Source organism: Sander lucioperca, chromosome 6 (assembly GCF_008315115.2).
Source record: "Sander lucioperca isolate FBNREF2018 chromosome 6, SLUC_FBN_1.2, whole genome shotgun sequence".
In the NCBI taxonomy this organism is placed as follows: Eukaryota; Metazoa; Chordata; class Actinopteri; order Perciformes; family Percidae; genus Sander; species Sander lucioperca.
Window position 1 is genome coordinate 41,153,364 of NC_050178.1, and position 16,470 is coordinate 41,169,833.

Genomic DNA, 16,470 nt, shown 5'->3' on the forward strand with positions numbered 1-16,470 from the left:
TATCATCATATAGTATATTCGGCTTGTTCCAACCAATAGTGGAATGTAATGTAAGTACATTTACGCAATTACTGTACTTAAAACTTCCACTATATTTTAGAGGGCAGTATTGTGCTTATTACTTTATTCTGACAGTTATAGTTACTTTTTACATTAAAACATGTAATCATCTCATAAAATATGTTGAGTTGTTATTGATTGATGAAACTACACAACAGTATAGAAAGGAGGTAAAAGTAGCTCCACTTTGCATTAAAATGCTACTGTACTTATTATGATGCAACTGTAATAATAATACAATAATGTAATATATAGTAATATGTCAATCACAAGGGCCACTGTTCCATGTAATAAGTACTTTTATTGGCTGCAATTTCATATTTACTGTACAGAAATGATAGTGATGTAGATCTTTTTAATCTACCTCCCTAATTTCCTAAAATGTCAAACTATTGCCCGTGAATAACAAATTGTTTTTTTAAATTCTTTTCATTCATGTAGGACACGGCACCTCAAAACTTACAGTAAGACATATTCACATTTACATATCTCATAAAAAAAAAAATCTAATAATGTGTTTTTGCTATCCCAGAACAGCCTAATATTCAGACGCCAGGGGCGATTCTAGGAGCAGACCTTTAGGGGGGCTCAGCCCCTAATGAGAATGTGACACGGATACAGCGCCTTGTAAAAGTGTTAACCCCCCCCAAATCAGTAATTTCACTGAATAACAATGAATATATGTATTTATCATTATAACAGAGGATAAATGCAAAATATTGGACACACGAAAAAACTACGAAAGTCCCTTTATGGTCTACCAGAATCAAATGAAATGATAATGAGCTGTAAACACTAAATAAATAAAAAATAAAACTGTCCTTGACTGCGTCAACTGACCCTTACAGCTGCAAAGCATTTGCGACAGCGACACGGGATGGTAAACCTGTTTCTTTGAACCTGTAATTGTTTTTTTTTTTTTTTTTTAAATAATTAATTTGTTTTTTATTATAATTTTTAGGAGGGCTGAGATTAAATTTAGGGGGGCTTGAGCACCCCTAAAAAGGGTCTAAAATCACCACTGTCAGACGCTCTGTGTTTCTTCCTTTTGGCCCAGCAGTCTGCTGCCCTGTAGTTGCCAATGACACTGACCTCCTGATGACACAGATACCTAAAGTATCCTCTGCCCTGCCTTCCTCCTCTTCAAGATGTGTATTTTTCGTTTTGATGTCGACCCACCACCTGCCACGGCTCACGACTCTCTGACTGACTGAGATCATGAGTAACCTAATAGTTTTTTTAATCTTCTAAACCTCTGCTCACAACAATGCTTCCCACTGAGGCAATTTCTCGGAGAAGTTACACTCCTCATGATTCAAAATCATAAACCCAGCGTGTGTCAATGAGGATCCCATCCCTGATTTTTGCAAAGATGAATAAAACAGGTTGCAGTGACATAGGCAGAGATGCCCAATTAAAGAAATTGTTATTGTGAAACAGCACTGGATCTCATCGGGATTTTGCTTCAGTAACTATCCCATTCCATCTTAAATGATCTATATGAGCAGTGAAGAGAGGAGGTGTTTATATGTGTGTGGGAGGGTGTGTTCGTTACAAGAAGGAGAGAGATGGAGCAATACAATTTATTCCTTAAGTGAGGTAAGGGCCATATTGCCTACCATTAACAGAGGACAACGTCGGCACGGGCTGATAATTAAGTAATCCATGAGAGCATGAGCAATATAGGACAATCGCTAACATCCTCTGCTGCTTTGCCACATCAAGCCACTCTCCGTTTTTCTTCTCCGACATCATTTTAGATTATGCTGGAAAATATTATTGCACTGTGATTTGAAACTGCTGCTATAGAGGAAAATGTCCTGCTTGCAGCTCCAAACTAATGATTCCAGTGAGATGAACTCATTTCAAAGATGCGTGTTGCCTGTCACACTTTTCTGATTTGCTCCCTTTGCAAAGTTTAGGATAATATTTGATTTGATGAACAGAGGAAAGTTGTTTTATTTGTAATTGTTGACATTTGTGGTCTAATGCATGTATGTAATACATAATATATGCAACACCTTAACTTAATTTGAATGTAATTCTATAACTTATTTTGGTTTTGAAACAATCATGGGTGATATAATAGATATTGTTGTCATTTTATTTAAACATTCAGAGGAAATCCCCACAGAACAGATGTTTGTATGATGATATTGTAAGACGCAACACTAGATTATACCTAAAGATTTTTTTACAAACTATCATGACTTTCACAATGTTAGATGTTAATTGATTTTACGGTGTGAAACAATGTTGATCATTTATTAGAGCTTAATAATAATTCAGTGAAGTCTGACAGTTTAAGTGACAATTATATACACTACACAATGTTAAGTTCTATGAATTTATTTTAACCATAACTACAATTTTCTTATTAGCAAAGATTTTAATTCCTATTTCTATACTGTACATACAATACTCCATATTGTGAGATGGAAATGGCATGCTATGGTAGAAAAAACAGGATATGGTGAAATGTCAAACAGCACTGGTGAGCAGCATGAATTTTACATCGGAATTTTCTTGGTAAAAAGGTGAATTCATGTAAATCAGCAGGGGGAAAAAAACCTGCTCTGCTCGCTACGTTCAGACTGCAGTACAAAGTGACCCAAATCAGATATTTTTGTGTTTGGCTCGAGGTCATGGTGCAAAGGACCCTAGGGTGAAATTACTCCAAACCATCCCTTTAAAATGCAACCAGCCGGCTTGGCTCAGTGGGTAGAGCAGGTGCACATGTACTGAGAGGTTTATGCCTCAATGCAGAGGTCCAGGGTTCGAATCCAACCTGTGACGAATTCCTGCCCGTCTTTCCCTGTTCTCACCTAGCAGTCCTGTCAACAGTTAAAAGGAGAAAAAGCCCAAAAAACAAACGCGACCTGAGTCTGACGTCACTTCTGATGTTTTACTCGATGTCTCGTTCAGTGCTGTCTGCTAAAAAACGTGCTACCATAGAGCGAGAATGCATTCTCAGTTATGTTTCGAGGGAAGCGTAATTTGTCCCGAATTCCATTTGTCTTTGACATATCATGTCCCGTGTGAAACCAAGGGCATGTTCAAATTGAAAACAGTGTGCACCATTTTCCTACAGTTGAAATGGTTTAATGGTGCTATGGTGTACACCAAAAAAAAGTTGTGCAACGGGCTTTGAGGTACTTTTTCTCTCATTTGGTGGGTGTGTGGAAGGTGTTACCCAATCAGCAGCATGTATAAACCCTGTTGTATTAAAACAGCAGTGCACTTGCATAACAGAACAGGGTGTTCAATGCACCACCGTTTCATTTTGAATAAACATATTTCTACGTTTTTGTTGGAGCTGAATGCGTCCCCAAAAGTCAATATTGACCCGTTAATGTACTTTGTTAACTTGCATAAGTAACTTAAATTATGTAACAAACCATCATCTTTTTCTCAACCTAACCAAGTAGATGTATTTAAATTAACAAAATAATTCCATCACGTCTGTTCCATCACATTAATAAATATAGTGGTGGAAATGATTTTGTCTACAAACCCCATGAAATGTTAACATCTGTTCCCAGGTTATTATTTGAAATACAAAGGAAATTCGAACCACTTGGAAATGACAATGAAAAAAAACACATTTATTTTCATGTATTTTGCATATATTTTCATATATTCATATATATATATATATATATAGACCAGGTCAGTGGTAAAACCCTCTTGACACCTTTAATTTTTGTGCATTGTGGTAGAAATGACCCAAAGAAATATGTGCTCTTGTATAAAAAGGAAAAAGAAAATATATTTTATATGTTGTTATTTTTGGTGTATTTGTTTATTTGTACTTTTATATCATAATAACCTTTAATGTGAACAATTGTTCATGGTCTGGCCTGTACATAGACTATAAAGCAGAACTCCTGCCTAATAATATATAGCATATGAAGAAGGTAAGCTATTTATTTTTAGATATGTGATTTTAAAGATCAAGTTTATTGAGCTGACAACATTAAGAATCTTGTCATGCTCTCACTTTACTCTTAGTTTGTCTTTGAAGCTGTTTGCTTATTTCACTTGTAGAGAAATGGACATCTCGTCCTGCGTTTCATCATGTTGGTCCAGTTGCCACTAAAATATTTATCCAGATTGCAATTTACAACAATCCACAATTTCCGACAGCAGTCTGTATCATCCATCTCCCCGCTTGTCCAAATGCATTTCCTTTGTTTCTTAAAAGAAATTGAATCATGGGAGGTTTAGGACAAGACTCTTCAATATGTTTTTCTCTCTCCCTAACAAACGGTAACATTTTAATTCTTGCTTTCATCCCTCAAGACTGGAAATACAATTTCATGATCACCTCGCTGCAAGAGCCATGTTTAATAATTCCCAATTATGCAGCCAGGCACCTAGTCCACAGCGTGAGCCCCACCATGCTGCCTGAACAGCAGCTGGCTTGCTGCGCTGTGTGTGTTTAGTCACCTTGATATCATCCATGAGCATGTTCCCCCATCTTAGCAGGTTACAACGCCAGGACCTATGCTGTTGTTTAATAATACAGCATGGTATTGTCCAAGAGGGAGTTTACTCTGTGTCTCTCACTCCAGCCTTTTTTCTCCAATTTGTTACGCAGTTTACCCAAACATGGAGCATGGAGCGTTTTCAGGCCCTGCGTGTGGAGGATGCACCGACACACAGGGACGAATTGCACTTATAGGGGATAAAAAGCACTCCCTACAAGAGAGGTGAAAGTGCCTGTATTTACAAGTTTCAAATAAAAAGCTGATTGTCCTTATTTCAATTCAACACATACCACCATGAACAGGAAATGGAAAATGTACTTCAAAAATCTGAGAAAAATTTATTTTATTAGCATTCAAGCAGGTGCACTTTGGAGATGTAGGACTGTGTCGTACTATGTCTGGGTGTGACTCCACTGCTGATAGAGGATAGCCTATGAGGCCAGGAGGTGCAGTTATAGAATAGAATAGAATAGTTTATTTGTCCTTGCTTTACAGACAACAAAAAGCAGTTTAAGAGCTCCGCATTGACGGCATAACACATCATTAAAAACACAAACAGTCATGCCAGGATAAAATAAATAAATAGATTTAAGTTAAAAAGTTGCATAAGGGATAAGGGTAGATGAAAGTGCATACAGTGCTAACAGACACGGCAACACGCACAAACCGAACAGTCCCAGGTGTGATAGCTGTTCTTTTTCAGTGGCCATTTGGTGTCATATCATCCTGTCCATATGACAGATGTGAGAGTGTTATTCAAACTACACATCTTAAGGGGTGTCAGTTGTTTGCCTTTAGGAGCTGCTAAAGTCATGTCTGTGTCTGTGGATTTCAGAGGCTTTCACGCAGTGGTAGAGAACGTATTCAGATAATTTACTTGAGTTAAAACAGCAATAGTACACTGTAAAAAATACTGTTCAAGTAATAGCCCTGTTTTGAAAAGTGCAATTGTGTAGTAACAAAAGTAAAAAATACTCAATGCAGCTAGTGTTCTACTACTGTATGACATTACAGAATTATTATTCCTGATGCATTAATGTGTAAGTAGCATTGTACTGTTGGAGTTACTTGAGGTGGCGGAATTTTTATTTCTCATGTACAGCTGAATAAACTGAAATGTGCATTATTTCTGTCTGAAATGTAGTAGAGTAAAAGTATAAAGCATTTCAAAGTCTTTTGGCTTTTTTGGATGTTTTGCCCTCATCAGTAAAATATGACTACTATTGGCAGCTTCCATGGAAATATAAATCCTCAACTGAGCTGAGCCATGCAAAGTATGTCACAAGATGACAAAACACCAGGTAAAGACATTTCAAATTGAAAGATAATAACAATAACATTAACAGTGGAAATTGCTGAACTCATTACTGTAACTCACTTAGTTAATACTGAAGATTGGAGGAGGGTGTGTTTTGCTGTCGTGTTTAAAAATGTTTTTCTTTGCTCAGTGTGTCTTCTGCATTTCCTTCCTGTTCTTTGTTCCTCTGCTAAACATATCTCTAAGTCACCCTGGGTGTCGCAACGGGACGCGCTCTTACCCTCCAGCAAAGCTTTATATCAGACTACAGCCTCGGCGTATGGTGTGTAATGTTACAACATCAGTTTGTGGTTTTGTTGTTTTGTATCATGGTTTGGGACTGAATATTAGCCCGTACAGTAAACCCATATGGCAGCTATGCTTTTCTAAATCAATACCACCTTAGCCTTAATGCATGAGTCCTAATGAATGGGAGTGTATGCAGGAGAGAGAGATGGAGGTGGGAGAAAGAAATAATAAAACACCCACCTGAACACACACACACACACACACACACACACACACACACACACACACACACACACACACACACACACACATTACACAGTGAAGCTATTCAGGAATGAAAATATCTCACCGTGACTGGCCGGTTATGACACAATACAGTTCAGTACTTTATTTTTCTAAGCTTTCTTTTTTTCTTTTTCTTTATATATTTTTTTTTGCATGTCACCTTTAATACCGCACTCCCGCTTCATATGGAAGCAAGCTCAAAATTAGTGATTGCAGGTTACGTGGAGGTCAAAAGTCTGATCAGAACCAGGTGTTCCCAACATTATGTGTACATTTTTCACGTCAGTCCTCGTGGAAATCAATCCTTGGAGTGACCCACCCATGTGCTCTTAAGAAATGTATTTATGGGTTAATGTATACATTCGCATTGGCACAAAAACATGAAGGGCAACATTTACTTAAGCACGGAAAGTATAGACATGCCTGAGGGTGTACAACTTTGTTTTTGATCTACTTTGAACAACTTGCATCTCTTTCCTCCATCATTTACCACATCAGTGTTTCTCATGAACAGTGTGAGCTTTATTGTCTAATATTGCTTGTCAAAACCTAATTTTTCTTCATATTAAGCAGCAGGGATTCGATGACATTTTTGATTTAGAGTGTCATTTCATTCACATTTCCTGAAAAGATCTGAAAAATAAAACTGTATTTGTGTGTGTGTGTGTGTGTGTGTGTGTGTGTGTGTGTGTGTGTGTGTGTGTGTGTGTGTGTGTGTGTGTGTGTGCCTAGGCATGTGCGTGTGCGGTGGCTCTTGCTCTTTGTTGTGTACTGGTGTGCAGGGCCATGCGGGCCTCTTCAAAGCAATCTCTCTTCATATGGTGTTGTGTGCTGTGAGTGGGTCAACTTGCAGCACAACTCTGGAGATTGGGATTTTCTCCCTGCCCATTGTCTGTCCACAGAGCCTGCCGGCCGCTTTCAGGGCATCACCACCAGCCCCTAATATGGCAAATGAATGCATGAGCGAATACAAGGGTGAATAACTGAATGGATAACCAAAGACAATTTACATAATTGCACCTAGGGCATGTATTTTCTAACGTTTGAGCGGCTATTTGCATATTCACACTCTAGAAATTATTCAGTCAATACTGTAGACATGTAGATCCATGTTGTAAATAGAACTCCTTTGAATTAACAGAAAAAGGGGGGAAATACTCAAACAATAATAACATTAATGATGTTTTTTGCCCTGAGGGAAGAATTGTTCCCAGCCTGTAGGGCAATTGCTGTCAGAATAAGTCTTATTGCAAACATTATGACATGTTTGCTTAGCAGGTAAGTAACAGACGGTAAAATAAAACAAAAAAAGTCTTCAGTGTGTTCTATCCTTTTTTTCTTCTTTTCTCTTCTTTGCCCGCAGCATTGATCTAAGCTCAAACAAACCATCCATCTCAAATGTCAAGGGGTCTGTGTTTAACACATGTGATCACAGTTTGCAGAAACTCCCCGCAAATTGTCGCCAGTGCTGTGTAGCATTTCATTTGAAGTGCTATTTTCTCTCACGTCACCCTCCTGCATGATCAAAATAGACACTGGGTTTATGCGCGCCAACATCTTTAGATCTATACAAAAGCGCCACTAACACTCCACGTTTCTTTTGTTGTAGTTTAAGGCAGGATGAGAGGCAGGTTAACCTTCACATCTCTTGTTTGAGAATGAATGCAGGTTGGTTGGTGGGGATGCAGGGGTTGAAGTGAAGAGAGTGGCAGATGAAGAGGGAGATGGGGGAAAAGGTGGGTAGAAATCTTCCTGTGTGTGTGTGTGTGTGTGTGTGTGTGTGTGTGTGTGTGTGTGTGTGTGTGTGTGTGTGTGTGTGTGTGTGTGTGTGTGCGTGTGTGTGTGTGTGACCTGCCTACCCTTCACCTTTTGTCTCACTGTATGGAGCTGTTGTGAGTGCTGGAGGAGGACATGTGAAGAGCCGGACTCTGGCCAGCAGAATGGCACCCCTGCCTGGGTTTTCACACCCCCCCCCCCCCCCCTTTCTCTCTCGCTTTCACTCCATCTTCCTGGCCTGCAGCTACAAAACACATGTTTTCTGTGTTAGTGGGGGTTTAGAGCAGAGGGGAACCAAACACATCAAAAGCCCAAGGATGGAGTGTGTAGTTGTATTTGACCAGGTCAGTCCGATTTTACACTGCGCTGAGGAACAGCTCCCACACTTCCCTCAATCGTCACATTTTGCAACTCTCAGAATACAAGCTTTTATGCCTCATTTTGGTTGTCATACTTAAATGTCTCTTGTTTGTCAGCCATAATTCAGCATCTCATGAATTAGTCATGAGAATAACGGCTTTCATTTAGAGGCTTTAACCTGTGCAAAATCCTCCTTGGCTGACTTGGCAGTGGCACACACACGCAAGCACATATTGGGTGGGTGCTGCAGGCAGGAAGCGTGGAGCAGCGTTAGATTTGCGGCGCTCTGTCCACAAATGGAGGGGGGAATGTAAATGAGATGGCCTGCAGTCCTGAGGGGGGGTGTGGCGCTGATCACTGTCCACCACATTAAGCACCACTCAGTCCTTCCCGCTCACACGCACAATCATCTCATCATATGCAAAACAGGAGCCTTCCAGTGTGAAAAACAACAACAGCCGCACTAATGAAACACTTGCCGTTAATGTGCTTCTGAGTAATATGTCATTTGCTGAAGATAGAGAGTTGTTGTATTTTAAAATGAATATCATCAAAGTAGCGACTCAATGAACACAAAGTACAGTGCAGGTTATAGTGCTGGTTATAGGATGATTCAGGTTTGTTACAACTTAGGTCTTACTTTCATAAACTTGGCCATCATTTAGGCTATATTAGTTATTAGGGCCGGAGCACCGACAACTTCGGTCAACAAAGGCCCTACTGAAATAGCTAGCAATATTACTAATATTATTATTATTCTCCCAGATGAATCACATTTTTGAGGGGCTAAAGGTGTGTGAAAATGTGTGAAAACACACACATCAGAACCGGTAAAAATGTGGATATTTTATGGGTCTTGTGTTACCATTGTACTCACTAGTAATTGCTAAAATATGGGAACAACAAAAAAGCCATGTTGCGGCAAAAAACATGGGCAATCAAATGATCAAACAGGTTTTAAACAATCCAAAAGTTTAGCCAGATAATCAAAAAACATTTTATTTGGAGGTGAAGTCAAAATTGAGTGCACCTTATGTTGATAAGAATCCCTCATTGCACAAAAAACTTGTGAGCACGCACAGCTACAATAAATGTAGTCAGTCAATGTTGAAACGGGACGTTGGTCTGTGACTGTTTCCAATGGAGAGCTCATTTTTCCACCTCTGTTTATATCCTGCTAAATGGTATTTTGGAGAACATGTAATTATACATAGTGTTCCAATTGATGTGGGCGTACAGAATGCAGGATTTTGACACCGGAGACCAGGGTTCATGTCCTGCATGTGGTTGGGTTTAGGCAATGAAAGCACTTTGGTTAAGGGGAGGGAAAGATCATTTGTCAAATATTGAAGAAGTTTACAAATCCTTTCTTGTGTCACAGTTAACGTTTTCAATATTTAATCAAGATGACGATGTTTTCTTAACCTTCCTAACCAAGTGCTTTGAGTCGCCTAAACATAACTATAAAAACGTTATAATAGTTTGACATTTTAAGAAATGTGCTTTTTCGCTTTCTAGCAGAGTAAGATAAGACGATCGATAGCGCTCTCATGTCTGTACAGTAAATATAAAGCTACAGCTAGAAGCTTGTTAGTGTAAAAAGCCAAATTGTGGTTTGATGGTAGGTTATGTGCATTGACATATATAAAACAGACCAACAGATCCCGTTGCTCTGGACGGAGACCAGTGATGGATATTAGAAGCACTTTTCCGGTGATGGCTGAGCGTTACTGCGCAGCCTCCAACTGAGCTTGAAGACGTAGATGTGACGTGAGCAACCTGTCTGAAAGTTGGAAGTCTTCTGGTAGCTGTGCCAAGAGAAATCTCAATCATTCCCAATCTTGCAGAGACGGAGAGCGTAGGCAGCGCCCTGGGCGAGACCCCCTTCGAGCACCCCTCCAAAAAAAAAAAATAACTATTGCAATTACAACAGGAAACACACTTTGTAAGGTGCACAATCTCCACCTCCAACATTACCAAAAGACAATGAACACAATTCTGCACAAAATATGACAGTATAGGTTATGAGAACTTAAAATAAATATATACACTATATACATAAATGTGCCAAAAATATATACAATCATAAAAAATGTAACAAGAGCAGAGAGCAACAATAATATAAAATATTAGGAATAATATACAAATAAAATATAGAAATATTCTAAATAGCACAAATCCTTCATCACACAAATGTGAAGACACACTAAAGAGAATCTAATTATTACACTATAGCACTAAAAACAGAAAACGCAAACTAAAACTAAGACCTGACCTCTCTGGCCTTCCTTCACGCAAAATCATCAATGATGTCATCGACAGGGACGGACTGTCTGGGACCAAAAATCGGCCCTGGCATTTTGAGTCGAAACTGCCTGCGAGCTTCTCCTGTACTGTACGGTAATTTCTCTACTGTGTGACAGTCCGGGTAGCATTACAATTCTCTCAAAACATATTTGTTGTTGCAAAAGAGTAGTATGCTATGCAGTATACATTTTTAGAAGGAATTATTCTTTAAGGAGACAACAACCTTGATGAATTATGGAACCATAGTTATAGATTAATGCTGATAGTAGACCCCTCCTCTGCTGATTTTGTCAATAGAATCGGCTTTCCGTCACAGATGCAGTCGATAGAACAACAGAGAGGACTTTGACCCGGCAGAGATCCTTCAGTAGACTCATAATAACTTGACAGATTCTGACAATACCTCAGACGGCAGCAACACATCAACCTCCCGTATTTATCAATGACAAATACAGTAAAAGCCAAGACTTCTTGTGAACTTTACTCAGATGTACCTTCCCACTCAGCAAACAAGCACTGCTGAGGTTATTTACAGCTGTTGCGAGTTCTGCAACGGTTCACACATTTGTACTCCCTGAATGCTTCCTTTAATAAACTGTGTCGGCGCAATTTGTTCACTTAGCTACATGCCTACCTATTTGTTCCTTTACGTGACAGGGTAGAGCTTCCTGTCAGGAGTGTTTTTGTTTCCTCTTAGCATGCTTCCAGCATTCAAATGTGCTGATCACACAGAGCACACCCGAGCCGGAGAGGAAGAGAAGGGAAGGAGAGTAAGCAGACTGGAGTAAACAACGCTTTGGCTCTTTAAATAAAACATTTGTTTGTGATTGAGGCTTCATGATGTGAACAGCATGACCTGTTTTACTGGGAGTCTCTAAACAGCCAGCCCGTCGCCCTCACAGAAACAGATCCCATCTCTCTACCCACAGACTCAAGGCCTATTTATATTGCATGAGAACAAATTTTTTTGACAAGTTGAGTGATAGATTTGTACAAGGCCCACATGTTTTATTTTTCTGCAGAGGCTCTGACTGAGTGACATAAATTGCTATTAATAAAAATTTTAACAATACATGCCAAATGAGTTTTTCCTGTTAACATGGTATGAGCAGGAGCAAATGGTGCTTGTTGAAGGGCCTGCTGGGAATAGGGGCACTGTCTGAGTCAACATTTGAAGAAAGCAGGTTGGGGAGGAAAGAAGAAGCATGTGGTGCTGTATTCTGTGGAATAACGTGAACACATGAACAGTTAACAACTGAGAAAACACAACCTGACATGAGATGATGAATGAAATGCCGTCAATGAGGTCTATTCCATCAATAGACCTCATTGACGGCATTTCATTCATCATCTCTCATTCCTGGTTTCCACTTTAGCCAAGCTGCACGATATTTCTTTAATGGAGGAGTTTATGCTTAATCGATTGAATGTACAAAATGTTAGGGGCCTCTTTTCAGAAAGTACTCAGATTAATTAAATCCAGGTAAAAGACATTATTCTTCCTTATTAAATCAATATCAATGACAGAAAGGGAGATACTCAATAGATGAAGAGAGGGAGTTAGAGAAGGATTTTGAATCATTACATTTTGATCCTTAAAGGGGCACTCTGATCTTACACATGGAGGTTAGTTTATCAGTCATGGGGAGTACTAAGTCTTTGAAAACAGTTATCTATGTAATCATGTACATCTTAATTACAGATGATGGTTAATTTTCCGTGGTCCAGATGGTTCATAGTAATATATATGGTTTTCTGTGGTCGTTTAAGGATGTTACAGTCAACAAATGTATAACTCCTGCATCACAAACTGGAAGTGTGGTGTTCATTGGTGGAGGACAGATCTTTTATTTAAGTAAAACAATACCACAGTGTAGACATACTCAAATAATAAAACAAAAACTACAAATAAAAGTCAGTGCATTCACAGGTTTACTTAAGTAAAAAGTCTAACATATTAACATAAAAAGATACTTAAAAACAGAAGTAAAAGCAGGCTACTAATTATGCAGAATGGCCCATTTCAGAATAATAGTATTGTATTATACTTAAAGATGCATTCATGTGTACATCACTTTAATCTTGTAGTTGTAAAGGTGCTAATTATAACTACTTTATATACTGGTGGGTACTTAAGTATCTTGTTGTATAGACCGGATGATATGTGCCAAATTTGAGGTGAAATGTTCACTTTTTCATAAAAGCATAGAATTTGGTACACTTGTACAGTTTGGGGTGTCAAACATTTTCAGAAAGGGAGCCATCGCAAAAACACCTCGTGGTGGCCATGGCAGCCATTTTACTTTCCGCCATAACCAAATGATGTGTTTTGAATCATATCTCCTGAACCAAACATGGTAACACCGAATAGGTGATGTCTACCCCTATGGTTTTGATGGACCAGGATTAGAATGATACCAAATACAACATCAAAAACTGTTCAGGTAAAACGTTAATGGTGCATTTAGTGACATTGAAAAAGGTTTGAGAACTTAGGCTAGACTGTAGATTATAATGTCTGTTGCATGCATGCAACAGTTTTTACACGTAATCCTTTTGTTCATTAACCCTGATGATACAGTGACTGTAAAGAATAGAACAGTATAGCGAAAGAGCACAATTAAGTCCCACCGACAACGGAGGGGAAAACAATTCGGCACTCTTCATTGACTTTGTAATGCGTAAAGGTTCCAATTCCATCAATTAATTATCAAGTAAATAACAGAAAAATGCCTAAAGATGCTATGTGGTGGGATGCACTGCCAACAGGGTGAACACCCATAACTAGCAAGCTAGAGAGTGAATGAAAAGAGGGAGTCGCGTTAGTGAGAACATAGTCTGGATCAACATTTCCAGGATAGTTGCCTCACCCTCTCCTTCCGCTCTCTCTTTTTGTTACCGTTCTCAAACTCCGTTCCCTCCTGGAAACAACAACAAACTTCGAGCTAGCAAACTACATTCTGAAATTCAAGTTTTGTAGAAGATTTAGAACATGCAACAAGGCATGCCTAATGGGTTCTTTTAGGGAATGATTGTAAAGAGTTATAAAGAATATGTCTACTGCATTTCCTCTGTAACTGGGACCGATTGGTGGGATTGCTGTGGACGAAGTACACGCGGCAATACACTGGTAAGAACAAATTAGGTTTAATCATGTATCCTGCTAATTTAAATAGCTCACGTTACTGTATTGTGTGAACAGTTGACCTTATTTAGTATTGTGGCGTTTTATTTTGCAGGGTGCAAATGTTCCACCAAAACAAGTTCCTTACCGAGGTCATTTAGCAGAGCCACCGTTGCTGCATCTTGAGCTTAGTGCTGCCCAAGACGATTGTAATTGGTTTGAAGAAATGCAAACAGCCCACAACGCTGTGGAGATAGGGCTGGCAATGCGAGGAACTTTATTTTCTGATTATGTTCCGGCGGTTATGTTCTAAAGCAGAAATAAACACACGCACACCTTCGCACACCTCTGCACAACCATGAAGGTTGCCTGATTTTGTGTGAATGCAGAGCGTGAATGCACCACTGCTTGGTATCATACAGATGCTTAAGTGCCTTGTGCCTTGGTATCAGACCCTGCATGTTGTTATTGGCTGGCACACAGGAAGGGCCTTGGATTTGTCAGGACCCAAAGACTTGGAAATCTGCTGGGCAGGTATGTATCTTAAGCTCTTGCCGAAATGCCACCCACAGGAAAAAGTATACTAGCTTCTGTTATTATGAGTAATGAAAGCTCAAAGCCGTGCGAAGCATCTGGGCCCATTGTGGGTGAGATGGTTGGAAAAATATGGACCGGACTGCTTGAGATGTTTGTCATATTGGTAAAAATGGAACACTAAGTACAAACAAAGACTGAAGTTGCATTGTTGACACTGTATAACAATCTATATAAGCATATAAAGAGAAATTCCTATTTTATCTGCTTTTATATATTTAACTGTTTTAATTGCTCTTTAATGTTTCATTTCTTATACTGCACTGTAACTTTTATTCTTGTATTTTATCTGTTTTAAATTTTTTATTCTGTTTTCATGTAAAGCACTTTGAATTGCCCTGTTGCTGAAATGTGCTATACAAATAAAGCTGCCTTGCCTTGCCTTGCCTTGCCACAGCTCCTCAATGTGCAGCTCTGACACATGGGTAATAGCTGGGACCAGAACATCTGTGTCCACATTGCGCAGGGTGACAGTAAGAATGCACTGCACCAGTGTACCAAGTAGGACACTGTTGGGGACAAGCCAGAAGGTGGCATCAAATATGCCATCACCAACAGACTGGATGGGCTGATGGACCCATGCGTTTATAGATCATTGTGGACAACTCTTCTACAGGCAAGTGGGTCCATCCAGTGTGTCTCTAAATTAATGCTGTTGTTCTTTAAAACCCAAGTAAAGTTCCTTTGTCATGCTTCTCAACAACGCAACAAAACATAAAAGTTTAATTATATTTATAGTTTAGTTATATATTTATTAGGGGTGGAACGGTACATTGAAGTCACAGTTCGGTTCATACCTCGGTTCAGACATCACGGTTCGGTTCGGTACAATGGAGAGAAAAGCATAACAAAAATGCAGAAGGCAATTTTTTTTATTGTGCATGTCATCCAGTCTGTCCCCTGAGCTAGCTGCAACAGCCTAAAGTGTATAAACAGCAAACAGTAAGTAGCCTATAGGCTACTCCACATCATCTCCAGACTGCATCTGGAACTTGTAAACAAAATAAGACAATCAGCCAGTAGTGTGATATGGGAGACAAGCGCTGCTCTCATATGTGAATGCACAGAGCAGGGGTGTTAAAAGAGCAGCTTCGGTTACACAGAGCAGTTGGCGAATTGTGGCGTTAGCTTCACACGCTAACGGCGGAGCTAACAGCTAACGGCGGCGCTAACAGCTAACGGCGGAGCAAACAGCGAAGCAAATGGGCCTGGAAGCCTTTTGTGGTCGAGGCAAGAAGGGATACAGCTACAGTACACCCGTGTTTGGTTGTATATGGTAGGGACTAGTTTGCTTTGTGTGGACTCACTCATTGACATATATGTAAGGACTCACTGGACCGACTAGACATGTATGCGGTTCCAGTTCCACCCCTAATATTTATAGTAAATTGTTGTGTTTGACACTTTCTTTTTAAGCTTAGTTGTTAAGGTCATATTAAATACTTTTCCATTACTTTCAGTCACTGTATCATCACAGTTTATGAACAAAAGAATTACATGTTCAAAACTTTACACAACATGCATGCAACAGACATGATAATCTAAAATCTAGCCTAGGTTCTCAGATACTGTAATTTCCTTCTTCAATGTACCATTAACTTTTTACCTGAACAGTTTATAATGTTGTATTTGGTATCATTGTAATCCTGGACCAATAAAAACATAGGGGTAGACATCACCCATTCGGTGTTACCATGTTTGGTTCAGGAGATATGATGCAAAACACATAATTCGGTTATGGCAGAAAGTATGTAAGTAATGGCCACCATGGCTGTCACGAGGCGTTTTTGCGATTGCTCACTTTCTAAAAATATTTGGCACCCCAAACTGTACAAGTGTACCAAATAACAGGTAAATCTTAGCTTTACCTGTAATAAAACTCACAATTTATTTGTTTTGTATTATTATTCTAAATCTGCAAAGTAACT

General features: G+C 39.2%; 1 long non-coding RNA gene across 1 annotated transcript; it reads left to right on the top strand.

Annotated features, from left to right (window-relative positions):
- Nucleotides 1–999: 999 nt before the first annotated feature.
- LOC118495291 lies at nt 1,000–16,262 on the top strand. The gene is made up of 3 exons (XR_004897646.1): nt 1,000–1,083; nt 4,562–4,571; nt 16,253–16,262. It is a non-coding gene; the product is annotated as an uncharacterized LOC118495291 (long non-coding RNA).
- The last annotated feature ends 208 nt before the right edge of the window (nt 16,263–16,470 follow it).